Source organism: Equus quagga, chromosome 1 (genome assembly GCF_021613505.1).
Source record: "Equus quagga isolate Etosha38 chromosome 1, UCLA_HA_Equagga_1.0, whole genome shotgun sequence".
Lineage (NCBI taxonomy): Eukaryota > Metazoa > Chordata > Mammalia > Perissodactyla > Equidae > Equus > Equus quagga.
Window position 1 is genome coordinate 105,238,956 of NC_060267.1, and position 22,073 is coordinate 105,261,028.

General features: G+C 55.6%; 1 protein-coding gene across 8 annotated transcripts in view; it reads left to right on the forward strand.

The window, feature by feature from the left end:
• Positions 1–22,073, forward strand: part of ATP2B2 (ATPase plasma membrane Ca2+ transporting 2) — a 355,046-nt gene that overhangs the window by 85,951 nt on the left and 247,022 nt on the right. Inside the window, exon 1 of one of the 8 annotated variants that reach the window (XM_046675053.1) lies at positions 10,122–10,152. The exons of 6 other annotated variants lie outside the window; for them this stretch is intronic. The gene's annotated coding sequence lies outside the window, so the exon portion shown is untranslated. Of the gene's footprint in view, positions 1–10,121; positions 10,153–15,294; positions 15,424–22,073 lie in introns of those variants that run through there. One more of the 8 variants, XM_046675044.1, reaches the window with a different exon arrangement.

The following is a 22,073-nucleotide window of genomic DNA, read 5'->3' on the forward strand; positions in this document are numbered from 1 at the left end:
GCCCAGAGGGTCCGCTGTCCTCATGTACAGTTCATGTCGGCCCCACTGTGGGAATGCCTGGCCTCAAATCCTGGAAGGGCCCCAAGGTCCTGGAAATGCCCCCACATTGGGCCACTCCAAAAATAGTCAAAGGGGTGAGCGGCTTTAGGAGTGCGGAGGCAAGAAGGGATCAGTGGGGGCCGGGAGGAGGGCTTGCGCCCTGTGATCGCCAGGAATGGGGACAGCAGAGCTCAAGGCCAGAGCCGGGAATAGGGGGCCGGAAAAATAGGACTGACCGATTGATTGATCCGCTGATGAGAGAGACACAAGAACACAAAATGGGGTCACGGAGAGAAGCAAAGGAACCAGCAATGGTCAAGGAGGGTAGACTGAGTCACAGATTTTTCCAGAACTGTGAGCAGCCCACTGGTAATGTGAGCTGACCTCAGAGGCAGCACAGGGCGGTGGGGTAGGAAGTTGGTGAAGGAGTGGCCAGCAGGATGGGGTCATTTGGTGTCTGGCCAAACAGCCCCCTTGCCCATGAACAGACTGAAGGGACGGTCACCTCATCACCCGAGCCATCAAAAGAGGCGTGATCACCAGCCAGGGCTGCTGCTGTCACGGTGTGGGTTTTATGCCCATTCCCGTTAAAACAAAAACAAAACCCAGTGTGCAGAGGCCCTAGCTCCCTCAGAGCTCCCCGCCAGTGGCCTGGAGCCCCTGCCACCCCCTCCACCCCACCCGGGGCCGTTCCTCCAGCGGCACATGGTTAACTGTCCAGCCCCCACGGGTGGCCTCCCGTTAGGTGTTCTTCTCCGGTCCTCTCTTTCTCTCTCCGTGCACTTGCAAAGCTCCGGGCTTCGGGCAGGCACGTCAGGAGGCCTGGAGCCGCAGTGGCGGTGGGGGTGGCTGTGGGCTCTGCAGACGCGCTCTGTCCGCCTCTGCTGCTGGCAGCCCGAGCTGCGACGGCGCCTTGCCCTGAGGACCCCTCGGGCCAGAGCACCAGGGCCCAGGGTGCTGGAGAGGCCCGCGCCTGCAGCCGCGCTGGCCCAGCACAGCTCGGAGGTGGAGTGAGGGCTGCGAGTGCTGTGGACCCAGGGAGGCCGGGAAGGAGCCAGGGCTCTGGGACTTCCAGAAGCGCAGAGCTGGGACAGCTGTGGCCAGGGAGACTGAAGGAGGAAACAGCTGGAGCCTGTTCCCGGTGATTCTGTGATGCAGCTGCAGGGCTTGGCGCTCCTCACACCTGAGGGGCCGGAATTCTGGGGGAGGAAGCAAAGCCAGGCGGTTATAGGACTTCCCCGTGGGACCTTAGCTCCTTCCCCCATCCTTTGCCGGATGTTTACCGAGGGCCATGTGCATGCCAGGCTCACTGCCTGGAATAAGGGGGTTCAAAGAGGACTAGGGTAAGCTTCTACCCAGAATGCCCCTAGTCTTTCCAGGAGGAGGGCTGCTTAAGTAACCATAGTGCATGTGATGTGTGATAGGGAGAGTCTGTCCAGAGGAGAAGGAAACCAACAGGGCTTTAGGGTGCTAGAGAAGATTTACAGAAGAAGGACCATTCGGGTTGGGTCTTGAAGGATGAGTAGGTGTTGTTCAGGGGACAAAAAGCAGCCAAGATGTTATGAGCGACTGCAAAGAGGTTTAGACAGAGAGAAATGTAACAGTGCATGGGGACAGGCTCAGCAGGCCTGAGCAGAGGCTGTAGAAAAGACTGACTGATGGGGCCACATCATGAAAGGCCTCACATGTCAGGTGAAGGAGGTTGCTCTTGGTCCTGCAGGCAGGTGAGAGGCACTAAAGATTTTAAAACTGTGGTGTGATGTGATTGGTTTCGCATCTTAGAAAACTCAGTCTGGCTACAGTGTGGGCGGGGTGAGGAAGGAGACCAGGAGACCCCCCAGGAGAAAGCTGCGTCCTCAGACTCCTGGAGGTTGATGCTTTAGACCAAGGCGGTGGGGTCGGGATCGGGGACCAGTGGACAGCTCTGCTCTGCACTGAGTGTGATTAACTGGGGTGACTTCAGAGGAGGCGGTGGGACTGGGTGGGTGATGGGGCCTCCCGGTGAGAGAGGGGATGGGCGAGGGGTGCAGTGGGGGGAGGAGAGGTGACAAGCTCCAGTGTGGTCAGGCTGAGCTGGGGGCATGGCGGGACATCCCTTCAGGGTGCTGTCACCTCAGGCACCCTCCCTCCCTTATCCCGGCGGGCTCCCGCAGCCGGGCCCACCACCCACACGGCCCGGATTCTGGGCTCTCCCGGTGGGGCCACAGGACCTGTGGTGCCAGCATCAATGGGACAGGAAGATCTAACCCCGCACACACCCCACCCACGGGAGTGAGCGCTAATGGATGTGAGTGTGACGGGGGCGCCATGTCCCCACTGCGGGCGGGTTTCCTGGCCATCGAATGGGAATGCTGGGGGGGCAGGCTGGCTGTGCTGAACCTCAGCTTGACACTAGGTGTTCAGGACGGCCTCGTGTCCCTCTAGGTGCTGGGAGAGCCTGGACACGGTGGCAGAGGGCGGGAGGGGTGACTGAGGCTGGCTGATTGAGCACTGCCTCGGGCCACCACGGACCCCTCTCCTGGAGTTCCAGATTCTCCCTGGCTTTGGAACAGACCTTGGGGCTAGGAGAATTAGAAGCCTGGCGGAGAGTTTTTTCTAAAGTGGGAGGCCTGGTGCTGGAGGGCTGGGGTGCCCAGCTTTGTGGGGGTCCCCAGGTCAGAGTCACCTAGACAGATAACTCCATTGTGTTCCGCTCTGTGCTGGGCTTTCCCCTGTCCAGGCATATTTGATCCTCACACAAGGGGATCAGAGAGGTGAAGCAACTGGCCAGTGTCACACAGCCAGTACGTGTAGAATCGGGTTCCTGGCCAAGCCTGGCCAACTCGGGGACTGGGCTGCTCATCCCCCTCCGCCGACCGCCATGCCAGTGGCGCACCTCAGCCTCTGAGTTAAGTTGAGAGAGAACATTTAAGAACAGTGTGAGATCTGTCCCTGATTACCAAATCAAGTGTTTTTTAAAACATAGACTGGTTGGAAACAGCAGAGGTGTGTGTGTGTGTGTGGACTCCGTCATCACACTTACACTGACTGAGCAACTGCTACGAGCCAGGCCCTGGGGACACAGCAGTGACTGAGGCAGACGTTGTCCGGGCTGCAGGGGGAAGGGGGGCCTCTGCAGAAGGGTCTTATGCATGAGCAGGTATGTGGCAACACACGTGTGTGCCTGCACTGAGGTTGCAAACCAGTGTCGTAAGAATAGACACTGCGCCCAGCACAGACCCACACAGACAGCCCCCAGTGCTGGCACTCACGCATGTGCACACCCCACGCGCACACGTTCACCCACAGGGCTGGCTCGGGACGTGAGAGCCGGGGGCACTGGAAGAGCCGCCCAGCCCGTGTCCCCGGGAACAGCAGCACCAGCCTCAGTCCCGGCTCCTCCCCGCGCTGCCTGCCGTTCCCCGGGGCCTCTGTCGAGAGTCGCTGCCGCCGTCTCTTGCACACGGACCTGGGCACCTGGCTCCTTTCACACTTGTTCTGGCCCTGGAGGTGGGTACACTTGTACCCCCATTGTGCAGGAGCAGAAACTGAGGCTCAGAGAGCTGGCGTCGCCGGGCTCTCCTGTGCTCACGAGCGACAGGCCCGACTTGAAGCCCAGACTCCTCCCCCTGGAGTGGCGGTTAGTGCTGGTTGTGCAGGTGACCCAGGTGCCCGGGCCACCTTGGGTGGGGGGTCCTCAGGTCTCTCTTGTGACATCCTGACCCGCTGAGCCTGCCGGGGCACAGGGCCCCTGCTCCCGATGCCCCAGTCCTGGGTCCCGGGGTCATTGTCCGGTCTCCCCCCAGCCTGGCCTCTTGGTCAGTGACTGGTCGGGTGGGAAGGAAGGACATTGAGCCTAACAGAGGGGTGAGGAAGCTGCTGCTCTGAGATGGTAGACAGGCCAGCTTTGCAGTCAGGGCACCGCCCCCCCCCCCCCCCCACCCCCGCCAATGCCAGACTCAGTCTCTCCGTCTGTAAAGTGGGGATAATAAGTACCCCGGTTGGGTTCTGTTGAGTGTTAATGAGATGCACGTGTCAAGAGCTCACCCGGAGCCCGGCTCGCAGGCTGCGCTGTTGCTTTGTTAGTTAGCGTCTGCCCCTCACGGTTTCCTTGGGCCCGCTCGGTGAGGGAGTAAGGGTGCTCTGCTCTAGAGATATGGGGCCGGCTCTCGTTCTAGTGAGGGAGACGGTAGTATCGATAAACGAGGGTACTGTGGTGCAGGACATGCAGGGAGATTTGTACGGGGTACATGGGAGCACAGAAGCCTGTGGTACCTTCTGCCAAGAAGCAGGGGGAACTCAGGGGTGGGGTCTCATAAGAGGGGCTATCTTCCCATCAGACAGGGTGAGAAAGGGCCTTCCAGGAGGAGGGATGATCAAGGGCAACAGCTCAGGGGAGAACAGTCAGACGCACTGGAGAAAATGTAAGTGGACCGGGGGGCAGGTTCTTATATCTCCAGGGCCCAGGCACGTGAGCTAAGTGCAAGAAGCAGGCTGGCTATAAGACAACGTGGAGTGGTGGGGACTGTGGCCAAAAGGAAAGTGCTTCACAGTCTAAAGGGAAAGTAGGACTTGGCTCCAGGCAATTGTTGCTGTGAAGGAAAGCTGGCCCAGAATGGCCAGGTTCTCAAGAGATGCCAGGAATCCAGGTTTTTATGTGAAATCTCCTAAATTTGAAACTTTGGGCCAACACTGGAAAAGCCAAACAAGATACCCCTGGGGACTGCCAGTTTGCAGCCTCTGGTTTAGACCCAAGCGGTGGGGTGGGAGTGGGTGGGTGTGAGAAGGGGTAAAGCTGTGGGTTCTAGACTCTGCTTTGTGCTGACCAGCCTGTGTCTGAGTTGGGTCCAGGGCCTGGCACACAGGTGGTGCCCAATCAATGCTTTTTCTGCAGATGAGTCAGGGAACTCAGACTTTATCTGGATGGTTAGGGGAAACGGAGGTTTGGGGCAGAGGAGTGAAGTATGGGAAGTGTGTTTTGTGGCCATTACTCCACCTGCCACATGGAGGCCACACGGAGGCTGGCTTGGAGGGAGGGGAGATGGTGGGGGGGCAGGATGCTTCCCAAGGCTCCAGGCTGAAGGTAGGTGGCGGGTTCAAGGCTGTGGGGTGAGAGGAGAGGAGGGATCCGAGAGGAATGCAGCATTCGTGGCAATGGACTTGGGGAGTGAGCGAGAGGGAGGCCAGGCTGCTCGCCGGCGCCCTGACCCACATTCGTGACTCAGCGTGCTTCTCCCCGAGGCGGGGAATCTGGGAGGAGAAGGACGGAGGGGCAGGGGAGGAGGGCGAGGGGTCCGGTTCGGACGATGTTAAGTTCAGATGCCCACGGTCCACCCGAGGGGAGATGCGCCACCTGGCTAAGCATGCAGCTCTCAAGAGCGGGAGGGCTGAAGGCTCAGGCACCCCCACCCGGATCGCACCCTCTTCCCAGGGGCCCCTAAGACCTTAGTTCTCTTTGGGGTTGCTCTGTCGCCTGAGAGTTGAGAAGTTTGTTTCTCAGGTTTTGGTTTGTGTTTTGTTCCTGGAAAGGCTGGAGAGGAAGAAGGTGGGTTCGTACTGAATGCCAGAACAAAGGTCTGTGAAGGCGTCTCTGATCAAGCCTGCCCACCTCCGCCCCGAGGGGGGCGGCTGGGAGGGCGGGCAAAGAGCGCCCCGGTTAGCAGGCCCCACAGTCACCGCATCATCAGATCTCCTTCTCTGAGCCAGGCTCTGAGCTGGTAGCCCGAACTCTTGCACGGGAGTCACCTGACCTTTAGAGAAGAGAGGGGTCTGCTGGGCAGACGGGGCGCTGAGCAAGCCCACTCAGCAGGGCAGGCCTGCAGCAGCAGGGTTCGCACTCCAACGACGAGTGTACAAATTCTATATGACTTCTCTATTTTTCAAGCAGTTTTAAGACTTCTCATGTGCTCTCAAGAGTGTCACGGAGCATCGCAAGGGCAGGCACAGCCACGCCGCGCTCCTTCTGAAATGAAACTCTTCTGTTAGGGCAGGAACACCCATTGAGCGTCTGCCAGACACGCCAGGCGCCGTGCTGGGCGTTTCAGGGGTGGCGGCGGCTCCTTTCAGCCTCACAGCGGTCCCCGGAGGGCCGTGGTATCGTTTCTTGCTCAGGAAAGGAGGCCAGGCCAGAGAGGGCCAGCTGCAGGTGCAGATGCACTCAGCTTTCGAGGGCGGAGTCACCCAGTGCTGGCTGCGAGGTCTGAGTTCTTTCTGATACATCTCACCGTGGTTTCTCACTAATGCAGCTTTCCATCCCTCGACCAGAGCAAGGATGGGCTGGTGTGGAGAGCGGGGGAAGAGGGAAAATGTAGGACAGGGGAGCTGAGAAGTCAGGGAAACGAGGGGCCCCGTTCAGAGGAAAGAGGGATGTGACAGCCCCCAGAATGGAGATGGAAGAGGCTCCGAGGGCTGGCACCGGGCGTGGTCTTGTTCAAATACCAGCTTTGCCGTGAGCTCCCCTCGGGCAAGTCCTTTTCCCTCTCCAGGCCTCAGTTTACCCATCTGCAAAGGGAGGCATTTGTCCCCCACACCCGCTCTGCCCAGCTGCCGTCACTCGTGTCCCGCCCCACCGTTTCCCGGTGTCTGTGAATCACCTGTTATCACCCACGTCTTCTTGCTTTCGTCAGTTCACCATTTTACTCAATTACGTTATTTTAAAGATAAACTTTGTTATGCAACTTCAGTGGAATAGAATATCACTTGTCGTACATAGAAGCCAACCATCAAAATAAATACAAAGGAGTAGAAAATAATCCTGTGATGAAATTCTACCCAGCTCTTGTGCCCGAGGCCCAGCTCTCTGTTAGAAGGGGACGCGGTGGGGGGCGCATTAAAGACACAGTGGCTGTGAGCTGAGTCTTCCCTGCGGCACAGAACCAGCAGGAGCTGCAGGGAGCTGCAGCCCTGTCCCACACGGTGGGGCGGCGTTGTTGGTGCGTCCTGAAGTCGCCTCCTGGGACCCCAGGGTCTGGGGTCAGGCTCTCAGAAAGCTGGGCCAGGAGTGGTGTCGTGACCTGCACAGAGTCTGGGGACATCTGCCCTTGAGAGGCCCACAGAGGAGGGAAATGGCAGGAGCGGGTGGGGTTCCAGGCAGCCCGTTTCCCGGGCCTCGTTCCTCTGATGTGGGTGGGGAGGGGCAGGCAGCTCCGAGGGCTTCAGCCGGCTCCCTCTGCCTTCCAGGGACAGCCGCTCGGGCCTCAGTCTCTCCTTCTGCCTGGCAGGGAGGACATCTCGAGGCCCCACAGTCTGCCTCTGTGGCCTGCTCCACCCTGCAGGCCGTGATCCCTGTAATCCCATATTAATGAAGTGATGTGCCCAGGAGCTGGCTTCCCTGGGGGAAGTGACGAAAACGAAGCAAACCCTCTCCCTCCTTGGGAGGCTGGAGGGGGACGGGGTCGGGGGGTTGCTCCTAACGGTGTCAGAGTCATGCTCAGTGCCCCCCCAGCAGCCCTGAGCTCAGCCAGCCTCTGTTTGGGCTGTGCCTGAGTTCTGGCGTGTGGGTCCCCTCCCTGCCCGGCCGTCATGCGCGAGCTTATGCTGTGTGTGCGTGCTCCCGAGCGCCCCCTCCTTGCCTCCGAGGGGGCCTTCCCCCTGGGCTTTGCTCAGCTACTGGCCCAAATTAGGAGGGGTGAGGGATGGGAGGCAGAGAATTGTTCTGAACAACCAGGAGCGGACAGAGAAGGTTAGATGGAAAGGATCTTGGAGACCTTCTAGTTCATTGTTACTTCATGGCCAGGGGTGCAAATCATGGTCCGCATTTTACAGATGAGGAAACCGAGTTCCAGAGGGGAAAGTCTGACAGCCAGTCAGTCTGGGGCAGAGCCAAGCCAGACCCCAGGCTCCCGACCCCCGCCCCAGCCTCCTCCGGGCGTTCCTTCTCCTCTCGGGGGGTTGCTGCTTCATACGTGGGGACAGCTTCAAAGCCTGCCCCAGGGCCCCGCCAGCCTGGTGTCCCTGTTATATGGGCCTCGAGCCCCGGATTCAACCCAGCTGGACTCCCATCTGTGCCAGTTCTGCGTGCTTCAGGTGTGTCTGTGCTCACTCCTGCCTCCAGTCGTGGCCTCTGGGCGCATCTTCCCCTTTTCTGCCTAGAGATTGTGGCCACTTCCCCGCACTTTGCTGAGCTTGACACACAGTCTCCTCCATCTTCAGACTCTGACTCTGTCTCAGCCGGGCAAGCCGGCAAGGCCACACAGGCTCCAGCATGCACGAGGGGCCCCTCCCCGTGCACCAGGACCTCCTCTGTCTGAGCAGCTGGCTGCTGCAGGCTCAGGGTGGCTCCAGGACCTCCTCTGTTGGAGCAGCTGCTGCAGGCTCAGGGTAGCTCCAGGACCTCCTCTGTTGGAGCAGCTGGCTGCCACAGGCTCAGGGTGGCTCCAGGACCTCCTCTGTTGGAGCAGCTGGCTGCCGCAGGCTCAGGGTGGCTCCAGGACCTCCTCTGTCGGAGCAGCTGCCGCAGGCTCAGGGTGGCTCCAGGACCTCCTCTGTTGGAGCAGCTGGCTGCCGTAGGCTCAGGGTGGCTCCAGGACCTCCTCTGTTGGAGCAGCTGGCTGCTGCAGGCTCAGAGTGGCTCCAGGGCTCGGAATCTGGGGCTGTTACTTGAATGCAGGACAGGGGTCCTTAACCACTGGACAGTGAGCCACCACTGCTGACCAGGCCTCTCCCCCCGGGGACTTCTCAGTCTTGCCCTGCCCCTAACGCTTATTCTGGTTCCCGCCTGACCTCGTCTGTTTTCCGTGGTCACACCCCTCATTCCAGCTCATCCTCCCACCCTTTGCAGAAAAGGTTGGCTTTCTGGTGAGCAGGTGAGTGGTCCCCAGGTGCTCCCAGGACAGCTGCCTGCAGGCCGTCAGAGCCCCTATCCAAGGCCGAGTGAGAGTTGGCACGGGCGGGCCAGGCGCAGGGAGGGGGCTGCAGGTCCCGCCACAGGAGAGGCGGAGCCCCAGCACGTCTGCCGTCTGAAACCAGAGGCTCCTGAGTACAGCCGTAGCCGACGCCACCGATGCCACCGAGCCAGTTTCCGCCGTGAAAGGGCCTTTTGTTCTCCCCCATGGTTCCTGGGTGAGCAGTGATCCCATTTTAATTAAATACGCAGCGGCTGGGGTTGAGCAAGCTGCTGAGCCCTCTGCTCAGGGGTGAGGGGCAGTGACGCGGGCGGAGAGCCGGGGCAGGTGGCCGCCTGTCGGTCAGCAGCTGGTTAATGTTCATCACGGAGGAATTCGCCCTGCAGGGCGCCAGCCCTCCCTGGGCACTGGTTCACAGCACCTTCAGGGACACACTTGGGAAATTCGACCCAGTGGCAGGAGAAGGATATTTTCTGATTTTACACAGGCCCAGCAGGGGCTCAGGGAGGAGCAGGTGGCGGGCTGTGCCGGGGTGGCAGCCGGTCCGCCCCACCCGCCCCAGCCCCTCTGCTCTCTGATGCCATCTTCTAGGCCTGCCACATGCTGGTTTCATACCCAGAAACAGTCCACTGTTCAGCAAGACAGCTCAGACGAACCTCGGCATCGAGAGGCCTGCAGGAAACCCAGCCTGAGGTACCCATCCCACCTGCCCCAATCCACGTCATCACGGCTCAGAGGTCTCCTCCTCCAGGAAGCCCTCCGGAATCTGGGTTGTCCCCTATGGCCCCACAGTCTGTGTTAGTCATCGCTCTAAAATCCTCTTGTTTGTTTGAATTCCTGCGTATTGGCTGTCTCTCCCCCGTGGCACGTAAGCTCCGTGAGGACAGGGACTGTGTCTGTTTATTCCCTCAGTGCCTGGCACGGATCACATACTCAGTCGTGGTTGAATGAATACACTTAGTAAAACCTGGGGGCAAAGGTTCCACCTAAAAACGCAGTGTAACTTCAACCGAGTAAAAGTCCGTTGTGAGTGCGCTGCTGCGGGGGCTCCTCCAGGCTGCTCTGTCCGGCCCATGGTGGGCGGTGCTGGGGGTGCAGAGCTGAAGCCAGCACCATGCCCACCGCAAGGGATTCTCGGTCCAGGAAAGACAGATGCGAAACCACGGTTCAGTGGGGTGCGGCTGCAGTGGAGGGTGGGAGAGTCCAGGCGGAGGATGGGTAGGCTTCCTGGAGGAGAGGACAACCGAGGAGGATGAGTGTGAGTCTGCCAGGAGAGAGCTCACAGTCAAAGGTGAGGGCAGTTCTGGGAACCAACAGTGAGAAGTGGTGAAGCCTGGGGTCAGAGGGTAGGTGGAGCCCTGTCTCCAAAGGGCTTCAGATGCCACACCCAGGCTCAAGGCAGTAGGGAGCCACTGAAGGTTATTTAGCAGGGGCAGGGCACCGGCAGAGCTGGGTTTTAGGGGCATTCCTCCAGCAGCAGCTTGGTGTGTGGACTGAGGCCTGAGGACGCGGGGCCCGCCTGTGCTCCCACTGGGGATATGGAATGTGAGCCCAGGCACCATGCCCCTGTCTGAGGACGACTGTTGGTGCAGCCTCTGCCAGGGGCCCAGCAGTGCTGCGGGGCAGGTGGGATCACTTCCCTGTCTTAAGACGCACTTTGCTCTGAAGGGGATAATCGGCTTCCTCACTTAGTGGCCGAGGGGCAGGTACCGTGTCGGTGTACCCTGGGTCTGTCCTCCAGGCCTGGACTGCAGGTCGTCGCCCCTGCTTGGTTGCTTCTAGGACTGAGAAACCACCTTGGAAATGCCATCCTCTTGTTTCCATGCATGTTGTGCAGTCAGTCAACAAACACTTACTTAGTGCAGACCTGCGTTTTTGTTTGCTTGGTTGCTTCTTTATGCTCTTCAACCAGAGATCCTCCTAGAGGGTGGGGGCGGGACAGCATGGGCGAAGGCACAGAGGTAAGAATAAGTCTGGAACAAGTTGAAGAGGAGGCTAAGGATCTTTTATTTTACATCCTTGTAGCCTTGGAGCCCTCTCTTTCACAGGAGAGTGAACAGTTGGGAGGCACAGAAACCCTATTTCTTTGTGTTCACCCCACATGTTTGTCATTTAAGAACATAAAGTTTGTGGCATTAGGCTAAGTGTATCATCTCTTAATCTTTATAACAACCCATGAAAGTAAGGACTGTAATTGCCTCCATTTCACAGGTGAATAAGCTGAGGCACAGAGAGGGTAAGGCACTTGCTCACAGTCACACAGTTTGGAAGCAGAGTAACTGGGTTTTGAACCCAGGGACTCCGGCCCCACCAACCCTGTTTTCAGCCACTACAGCGGTTCTCCATCCTTCTTTCACTCCTCTGCAGCTAGCTAATTTCACCCCAGACTGTGCTCAGTTCACCTCTTTGTGAGGCCTTTCTGGAACACACATCTCAGAGGATCTTCTCCCTTCTCTGACTTCCAGGGGGCCCTGTGCATTCTGAGGAGCCTCCTTGGCTGGTGGTCTTATCACGTATCTTCCCCTGACATCTGCCTTTCCCCGCTCAGTGGCAGCCCAGCCTGGAGTTTCATCTGAGGTGCTGTTCCCTCCTAACTGTGTGATGTGCACGGTTTGCAAGTCTTTTCCTGTTTAATCCTTGCCACGTCCTTCTGAGTGTTGGTGGCTTGAGGGCCATTTGACAGAGGAGGTGACCAGGGCTCAAAGGCTTGAGGACAATGGCAATAATAAAAATTACAGTAATGCATGCAGAGCTTACTTAAGGCAGTAGACACCGTTGTTGTTCCCTTTCATCGGGGGGGAAACTGAGGCACCAGGTTCTAGAGTAACCTACCCAAGGTCACAGCTAGTGAGAGGTGGAACCGAGATTCAAACCCAGGACGTCTGGCTCCATAACCCACGCTGTGAACCATTTCATTCGGCTGTCACACAGCTGGCTAGTGGGGAGGGGGCAGAAACACTTGGCACATATTTGGGGGTGACTTGACTGCTCATCACTGACCTTCTCAACCTAGCGTTTTTGACTGCCCTGCCACAACAGAATCCCACGTGCCGCGGGCGCTCGTTTCAAGTGCTCTTAGTCCCTGAGAGGATGTGCTCCTGTGTGTGTGTGTGCGCACATGTGTGTGTGCATGTGTGTGTGGCATGCCGCGTGCCAGTGTGCCGAGATTCCTTGTAGAGTGTGCCTGGGGGAGCTCCCGCTGCCTCCCCGCGGCCTCCTTCATGTGGGGATGAAGGCATTCCTGACTGTGTGTTTCTCCCGCCCCTGGACTCTGCTGGCAGCTGACTCTTGTGGAGTTTTCATCTTGAGGGACAGAGAGAAGTGGCCCTTCAGAATGATCTGGGCCTTCTTCAGGGAACTCTGGTTTCCTTTTGAAACTAAGCCATGCAGGAGCGACAGCCAAGGAATTCACAAACCTGCCTAGGACTGGCTTTTCCTCTTTGAAGAAGTATGGGCTCTTCTGACTGCTAACGTGACTCTTAACCACTCCAAAGTGACAGCCGCTTGCTCTACAATTGTGAGATGGGGCGTGCTCATTTTTGGAAAAATTTGTTGAGAACTTGTTTTCCCACCCTTGGCACCTCCCTTGAGGTAATCAGAGACACACTGGAGACCTAAATCCGTGGTCACTGCATGAGATAAATGATGACGTTTCTTCATTTAGCAGACGTTCCTTGGGTGTCTACGCCATGCGTGACATTCAGACCCACACAGTCCCTGCGCCCGTGGAGCTTAGGTTCAATACAGGAAAGAAGGGCAATGGCCTGAAAAGTCCAGGTGATTGGTTCACATAGTGGTGAGTGCCAGGAAGGGTGACACAGGGTAATGGGAGAGGGTGACGTGGCTCCTTAGCTCAGGTCATCAGAGGGCCTTCTCAGAAGTGGGGGCCTTTGAGCTGAGAGTGGAGTGACAAGCAGGCAGCCATGCAGGGATCTGGGGGGAGGGCTTCCCCAGCAGAGGTACAGTCAGTGCAGAAGCGTCAAGTTGGGAACGAGCTTGGGGAGTTCACGGTGCGGCAAGGACGAGGACAATGGTGGGAGACAAGGTCAGAGGCTGGGCAGAGGCTGGGCTGAGCCTGTAGGCTGTGCAAAGGGCTTGGATTTTATTCTATTAAGTAGACTGCATTTATTGGTTAACAAATACTGCTTGAATCCAGGAGGGGTGATAGATTATGGTCATATTTACCGTTTTGCTCTCAAAACAAAATTGTCAAGCATCAAGTAAACATAATTTTGGTGAAGGTAATATCCTTAATGGAAGGTGACGTGGTTGCTCTGTAAATGTGTCATGGCAACTTGGTGTACTGGTCACAGGGTTCGAGTTTCAGCTCTGAGATTTTCTAGCTGTGCGACCTTGGGCGGGTCATCTACTATTTCTGAGCCTCTGTTTCCTTCTCTGCACGGTGGGGTAATTAATATTTGACCCACAGGGCTGTTGTGGAAATGGAAAGTGATGATGCCACAAAAAAAGTATTTTATAAACTGCCTGGTGGTATGCAGCTGGAAAGGTGTATTATTCCACCGAGAACTCTCCACGAAGGCACCCCTTACTAACTAGGACCTTAAGACTGCCCCGAAGGGAGGAGATGCCCACTACAGACGGAAAAGAAGGCCTTGAAAGGCCTCAACCAGGGGGAGGAGGGAAGATATCTAAGAAGACTATCTAACACCCCGCCTCATTCCTGGAGGACCTCCAGCCCCGATCCTGCCCCCCAAACCCCGGACACCTGACAAGGCCCTGTAGCTAAAGGCCCGCACGTAGGACAAGTTGCCAGCCCTGCGATGGCTTCCGGGCTCTGGTGGGAGGGACCTGTCCAGGATAGACCTATGAGAGCCTGGATTGCCCTGAAGTGCGCATCCGGAAGCCAATCAGCACGGAAGCGCTTGGAGCTCTCCAGGGTCCTGACCAGCGGGGGTGCCCAGAACATTGCAGTCAGTCGCCTTAGTACAGCTCTGACTCCCACTGCGTTGTCTTAGAAATGGATTGTGCTTACATCTGGACCAAGAACCAGTGTCTGGAAAAACAATCACGTTCGGGATGAGGGAGACCTAGATTAAAATCTCTAACCAACTGATGACCTTAACCCCTTAAACCTCCATTTCCTCATCTATAAAGTGGGGATGATGATGCCTATTTCTTTTCTTTTCTTTCCTTTCTTCCTTTCTTTCCTTTTTTTTTTTTTTTTGTGAGGAAGATTGTCCCTGAGCTAACATCTGTGCCCATCTTCCTCTATTTTGTACGTGGGACGCTGCCACAGCATGGCTTGATGAGCGGTGTGTAGGTCCACACCCAGGATCCAAACCCTTGAATCCTGGGCCACTGAAGCAGAGCACGTGACCTTAACCACTTTGCCACAGGGCCCACCCCAAGTGGTGCCTATTTGTTGTTGGCTGTGTGAGTTAATGAGCTAAAGCATCGAAAGAACCAAATGCAATGCCAGAGAAATATATATGCTCATTACATAGATGTTTCTCTGCCCAGGCAGTAAACTGTCGGGGAGGCCTATTCTAGGCCAGAGTGTTGGTTATGAGAGTATGGACTCTGAGGTCCCTCAGACCTTGTACAAATTCCAGCTCTGTTTCCTGCAGGTGGCTCAGCTTCTCTAAGTCTCAGTTTCCTCACCTGCACAATGGGGCTAATCCTGCATATTTGATAAGGTCTAATAGCTAGAATTTGGTAAGTGCCCGGCAAAGACTTGTGGTTTCAGATTGAGTTTTTGGATGACCCTCCTTTCCTTTTCTTTTTAAAACAGAATTGAATTTGAAATCCATCTCTAACCTGACAGCAGATGTGTGATGCTTCCCTGAACCCCTTAAAAGGGGGCAGACAGTAAATGGAAGCACGTGGTCGTGTTCCCGCGTGACAGTGTGAAATGAAATGGACCGTCTTTTTTTGAGTGGAGCAGATACAACCCTGTGGGAACACCGTCACTCTTAGGTGGAGTCTGAGGCATGTGACCACCAATGGTTCATGGTCACAACCCCAAGAAAAAGATTTGTTCTCAGATGGGGCAGGGCCCTTGGGGTATAAGAGCAAAAATGTTTGTGAAGTTTGTTCCTAAAGTTTCCATATTCATACAGGGAGAAGAGCAAAGTTGTGGGCCTTTGAGTACCGGAAACTTTTCCAACAGAAAAGCACAAAGTGGGATGGGCAGAGTCCCTGGGGAGGCAGAGAGGAGAGCACATGGTGTGGGAGTCACCCAGGCTTGACTTTCAGTGTCGGCTCCACCACTTAACTGGGTGACTTTATTTATGGCTAACTTTTAATTATGGGGAATTTCAAACGTAATGAAAAATAGAATAACTTAGTAAAGCCCCATGTACTCATTACCCAGCTTCAATAATTATCAACCATTGGTTAACCTTGTCTCCTCTCTCCCCCGTCCATTTCCCTCCCTCCTGTACCGTGGTGAGGCAAGTCAGCTGGGCGGCAGTAGGTATTCCCCTCTCCAAGCCCAGTTTCCTGAGCCATAAATCAGGGGTGATAGTGGCGTCAGAAGCACGGGGCATCTGGGAGCATGAAGGAGGAGCAAGATGGAGTCCTGACGGTGGTTGACGTCACTGTGAGTTCCCTCTTCTTCCTACCCTCCCACCGGTTGAGTCTTAGATCGAGGCGGACCTGGACCGCAGATCTCCTTCTCCATGGCAGGGTTCTCTGATCTTCCTCCTGCTCAGATCTGACCTCTGCATGTAGACCCACCTTCTGGAACTGGCCCCCATTACTCTAGTTGCCCCTCACCTTTGGGAATTGAGGTTTCTCCTCAATTCCTCTGGTCTGTCCTGATCCAAGGCCGATGAAGATGCCATGGAATTGAAAGTCAGGAAACATGGATTTCTATCACCCTAGTTAAATGGCCTTTGCCAGTGCAAGCCTCGGCTTCCTCATTTGGAAGAGTCCCAACTCCATGTCATAAAGTGCTTTGCAGAATTTAAGCTGTGAAGGCTGTTACAAGGCCTGATATTCTGCTATTCATCCCCTTTGGAGTAAGCATTGTAGAAGAGGATCGTAGCCATTGAGGAAAACAGAGAAATGGAGCGAGAGGAGAAGGCTGAGGTCAAGAGAGGATATGTTTTTAAGATGGGAGAGAGCACAGCATGCTTGAAGCTGGTGGGGAACCATCCAGTAGAGAGGGAAGATTCAAGGCAGAGGGGAGCTGACGGTACCTGCTGGGGTGAGCTCTCATGGGAGGCATCGCTGTCAGCAGGCCCCTGTCCCAGGGGCTGTGGGTGTTTAAACCTTGTCCTGAAATCAATGGGGCCCTTGAAGAGCTTTGAGCAGGGGAGTGACATGGGCCTGCCTGCTGTGTGGAGGACAGACTGGTGAGGGCGAGATTGCGTGAAGAGAACCACTGAGGGGGGTTGGGAAGTGTTCAAGTGAAGGGAACTATGTCTGCTCCTCACTGAATCCTCAGTGCCGGGCACATCCTGGGAATTCAGTTAAATATTCACAGACAAGTGTCTGCGTGCTTCTCGAACATGTGCTGGGGAAGTTCACACAAGTGTTCCTCTCAGAAGGGTGGGTTGACTTAGGGGTCACCGGCACTGTGGTTACTTCAGCTGTGGAAGGGCAGAGGTTGCTCAAATAAGGCACATGTAGACCAGAATTGTAAACTTACGTGCCTGTAGGGACTGAGCAGGTCGTATAAATAAGGGAAGGGGGACAGATGTAATGCAATAGGGAGTGGTGGGAACTGTGGCAAACTAGAGACACCTGCCCCCTCCAAAGAGCTCAGCAGTTACTCAGCCCCAGCTCGCTGCTTCCTTGCAGACCCAGTGTTGCCAGAATTTTCAAGGGACTCCAGAAGTCTAGATTTTTATGTGAACTTGCCCAGTCTTTAAACCAGAGCAACCCAATAGAAATGTAATTCAGGCTACATAAGTAACTTTAAATTTTCTAGTAGTCACTTTAAAAGAAGTAAAGTGAAACAGGCAAAAATGATTTTAATGATATATTTTTATTTAACCAAATATATCCAAAGTATTATTTCAGCATAGAATTGATATGAAAGCAAAACAAAATTTTATACCTTTTTGTCCACACTGCATCTTTGAAATCTGCTGTGTATTTTACTTGAAGCACGTCTCCGGTAGGACTAACCGCCTTTCAAGTGCTCAGTAGCCACGTGTGGCTCAAAGTGACCGTCTTGGATGGTACAACTTTAAACATTGGCTGTAATTTTTTTAAGACACAGCAAGGGTCAAATGGAAGATGGTTCCAGGCCTCAGTGCCCAGCTTGTGGGTCCTGGAGTGGAGTGGCTAGCCTGGAGCCCCACCCGGGCCTCCTCCTCTGTCATCCCTGCCCTCAGGCCTGGCTGGCGCCCCTCCCACGTCCCTCCTTGTGCTGAGCTGTCTGCTGAGGAGCGACAGTGGGGATAACAGCAGCACCCACGGCTCCCGCGGCCCCGGGAAGCCGCCGAGGGATTCTATGCTAACGACAAGGCAGGCTGGGCCCCGGAGCAGCTCTGCCTCCCTCCGCCTCGGGGTGGAAAAGGTTGGGCTGCCAGGCAGGAGGCGAGGCCCTGCCAGCCCTAGACAGTCCAGCGGAGGAAGGATTGGTCCAGGGGGTGGTCCTAGAACCTCCAGCAGGCCAAGGACATTCTAGAAGGCTTTTTTCCTATTTTTTAAATTCAGGTATAATTTTTATACAGTAACATTCACCTCTTTTAGTGTACAGTTCTGTGAGTTTGGACAGATGCACACCATTGTGTGACCTCCCCTTTAATCAGGTACAGAGCAGTTCTGTTACCCCCCAAATTTTCCCCCATCACTTGTAGTCAACCTCTTCCCCTCCCCCAGATCTCTGGCAACCACTGATAACAGAGTTGCCTTTTCCATAGCACAGAAGGGATGCAGTGCGCAACTTATGAACCTGGCTTGTTTCACTCCTCACGTTGCATTTGAGATGCTATCACACACGTCACTAGTTCATTCCTTTTCACGGCTGAGTAGTATTCCATCGAAGGATGCCCCAGAGTTTGTTTGTCCAGTCATTCTATCATCCACTGAGAGACATCAGGGTTTGTTTCAATTTTTTCTAACTGGGAATAAAGCCACTTTATTTTTGTATGCACATAAGCTTTTATTTCTCCTGGGTAAGTACCTACGAGTGGGGTTACTGGGTTGTATGATAAGTTTATGTTTCTTTGTGTAAGAAACTGCCCAACTCTTCTTCAGCGTGGGCGTCCCATTTTGCACCCCAGCCGTGGGTGAGAGTGTCAGTGCTCCACATCCTCACAGCGCCTCGCAGTATCGTCATTTCTTCTCTTGTTTGCTGACAGGTGTTGGGGAGGTATTGCTAAGTACCTCCTAAGTGCTAGGCACCAAGCTAGGTGCTCTGTGCACATTCTCTCAAGTGCTGGGCCTGGGCTATCATTTTGCAGGTTTGGAAACTGAAGCACAGAGGGGTTTCTGAAGTCCCTCAGGACAAGCACTGGCCCAGAGGGTGGAAACGCCACTGTCTGGTCTGAGGCAGAGCCTTTCCCCCTGGGCCATTCCAAGAGGTTCTTGGAATGGGACCAGCGCACGCTCATACCCCAGGAAAACCTGGTTCAGAACCTGGCTCACGTCTCCCTCCACTCGAGCACGTCTCTCATTATGGTCACTTCTTAGCCTGCCTGCCTCCTTTGATGGCCTGTATCCCCCCACAGGGCCGTGCCCTGGTCATCTCTGCATCTCCAGGCCTGGGACAGACTCGACTTGAGAGAGGCAGCAAGTGAGTGAGCTCCTGCTGCGAGGCTGACTCCCCCGCTGGTCCCCGAGGGACCCCTGTCCTTCCCTGGATTCCAGCGGCTTCTCCGGGCCACTCCTGCCCCTGGAGGGGGAGCTGCTTGCAAATGGACAGTGGCCAGAGGTCAGAGGACCAGGCCAGGTGGGTGCAGCTCTGCCAGCTAGACCCCCCACGGGGGCCCATCCTGACCCATCTCAGCCCTGGGTCCTCCCACGGACAGGGTCTCAGAGCCCCAGCCCAGTGGGCTTTGTTCCCTCCTTGCTGCCCTGGCTCAGACCCAGACGAGAGGTCAGGATCTGGGGAACTTCCTACTGGCTTCCCAGTTCCTCCTAGTGTCTGATACACAGGCCCCTGAGGCCTTGCCGGCCGTGGACACCTCTTTGGGAATCCAGCTGGACTTGAAATGTAACAGGGGAGGTTATTTCCAGGTGGGTCTATTCTAGTGCTTTTTTCCTTAACAGTAACATTCAGTCAGTCAACCTCTCTGTAAAATGGGCATAAAAAGCACCCCTACCTCTTAAGACTGTGGCAGAGATTCAGTGAAATGATGCCCGTGCATCGTCAGCGAGGGAGCCCCAGGAAGTGCTCAGGGAGTGCTGGGGAGCACTCACCCCCTATTCCCGCAAGCTCCGTCCATGTGAGTCTCATGTGGCCCTCGGAAAATGGTGCAAAGTCCCCTTAGGACGTTCACACCAGGTGGCCGCCAGCCTCCTCTCCTCCCGGCCGTAGTTTCCACGCCTGTGAAATGGGAATGTTGAGCAGGACGGTCTCCACCGGCCCCTGCTCTGACGACCTTCCCTTGCAGGTTCCATTTGCCCTTTTCTGGTGGTGCAGGGGGTGAGTGGAGGTAGTGAGAGATGGGAGAGGATTTGGGGCTGGGTGCCTGGCGTAGGCGAGAGGTCTGTGGTCCGAGATCTTTTCCACCAGAGATCCACGGTGGTGCTGGTGGCGCTTAGGCTGGGCGAGGCTGGCCCGAGTTCGGCAGAGGGCTCCCTGTTCCTCGGGCTCTGCCTCTGAGTCAGAGTTGGGTCTTCAACCGAAGCGTCCAGAACAGGGAACCGTGGGTGTGAACTGTGGGACGGGCAGCCACCAGAAATGTGTCTAGGAACTTGGAAATGGGGTCACAAAAATCGGCGAGTGACAGCTGCTGGTCACTCAAGGCAAGGGACAGTATGAGCCTCTCTAAACATCGGTCTCCCCCTCTAGACCAGCGGGTCTCCATGGGGTGGTTTTTGCCCGCCTTCTCCCACCACTGGCCCAGAACGGGGTTCACAGGGCCCAGGGCCCTGCGTGGTGCCAGGGATGCAGCAAACGTGCCCCACGTCGCTTTTGAATAAGTGTTTGTGAAAAGGTACGTGTGTACCTGTGGGTCAGTAAAATCCGGCAGAGAATACACCTAAATGTCGCAGCGGTGTAGTGGGATGACTGAAGATCCTTATTTTCCTCTTTGCTTATCTGTATTTAAAAAAAATTTCCAACTGTGGATTTGTATTGCTTTACATAATAAAAACTTTATTTAAGGGAGAAAAAACAGAATAATGTCAGAAAGGCATAAACTGAGTACTGAATCTATGTAGTAATTAAATTCATTCATTCATTTAAGCAATATTTACTTGTCCCCCACTACATACCGTGAGTGGTTCTAGGCATTGGGGACACACAGTAGGAAGAAAACCAGATAAAGTTGCTCTCTTGGAGCTAATGTTCTAGTAGAAGGAGACAACCGAGAACTAAACAAATCGATGTATGGTGTTTCTTAGACGGTAGACGAGCCGGTGGCGACAGGTGCATGAGGAAGGCAAGAGAGCAGGTGGGGAGAGAGTGTGAGAAGAGCTGATGTGAGCAGGTCTCTGTGCAGAGACGACTGTGAGCGGGGGCCTGAGCAAAGCTGGGGAGCAGGATGTGATAAATGGACCAAACGTGGGCGTCATGTGTGTTTAAAGCAGACATGCACTGCCCTTTTCTGGAAGGTCCCTGTCAAGCTTTGAGAAATGGCAGGAATTCTTATTTAGGAAGCGCGATCCGTCACCATGCTGCCTCTGAGAAGCGGCGATGGCGGGTTCTGAGCAGCACCTTCCTCGGAGAAGGTCGAGAAGGATGCACGGGCATTAAAGGAAGACCTCGAGGACGGGAAGTGTTCTCTCGAGGAACCTCGCAGTTTCTCTTCCTGGAGAGGCAGCACAGAGTTCAGCTCCACCGCTCGCCAGCCCTGTGGCCTCGGGCAGGTGCTTCGGGTCTCTGGGCCGCGGCTCCCTCATCCGCACAAAGGCAGCAGTAACACCTGCTCCCTGGGGCCGTGGTAGGAGGCTCAGCCGACACAGTGCAAGGACAGCTCTGGCAGAGATCCTGGCACACGGGGGGCTAAGAGTGTGCCCTTCCTCCCTCCTCTCCTCTGCTCCCAGCATCCTTCTCTCATGCTCCCTAATAACCTGAGTCGAGGGACCCCGGCTGCAGATGTGAGGAAAATGAAATCTCCAATACCACTTTTTTCAATAATGGCAGCAAGACTGATGACATTGTGGTTTTGATCAGCAGCAAATAAATGCCACTATTTATCTTCTCTCAAAATGTCTTTGACTAATAAAAACAACCACTGAGGGGAAGGCCCTCGAGAGGAGGAAGCCCGAGCATGGCACTGAGTCGGTCAGCCGGCAGGCGTTCATTGAGCGCACAGTTCTATGTTCCGGAGACACCCCAGGGAACTTAACAGAGAGCACGGAGAGTCTGTGTTCTCATGGGGCGTACGCTCCAGGGGCGGGACAGAGGCCTCAAACGTAGACAAATAGAAGCTGGTTTTGAGGTCATCACAAAACAGAGTGGTGTGATGGGAAGTGATGGGGAGGCGGCATGATGGGGAGGCAAGATGGGAAGGGAAGGTGTCTGTGAGGAGGACACGGGAGTGGGATCTGAATTATGGGAGCGAGGTAGACCGACATCTGGGGACAGCATGTTCCAGGTAGAGGGAACAGCAAGTGCAAAGGCCCTGAGGCAGGAGTAAACTTGCATGTTGGTGAGACGGAAAGAAGGCAGATATAGAGTGATAGAGGAGACGAGGCAGAAAAGAACCTGGAGAGGCCAGCAGAGCCAGATCCTGTAGGGTCGTGCAGGCTACAGAATGGAGCTTCCGCTGGATTCTGATTCCAGTGCAAACCGTCTGAGGGGTCTGAGTGGGGAGTGACGTGATCTGATCTGTGCTTTGGAGGAACCCGTTCTGGCCGCTCCATGGGAGCCATGGTACAGCCGGCCGGGGCTCAGGCTGGAGAGTTGTGACAGACCGTGGTGGCCCGGACCTGGGTGTGGCGGGGACGAGGTGGGGAGGCTCGGATTCGGGCTGTATTTGGAGACAGCGCCGATAGGACTTGCTGAGGGGCTGGATGCAATGAGGAAATGAGAGGAGCCGAGCCTGGCTTCCTGGTTTTTTCCTGAGCAACTGGCAAGATAGAGGCCGTTTGCCAAGATGGAAAGCCCAGGGAGTAGAAGCCTTG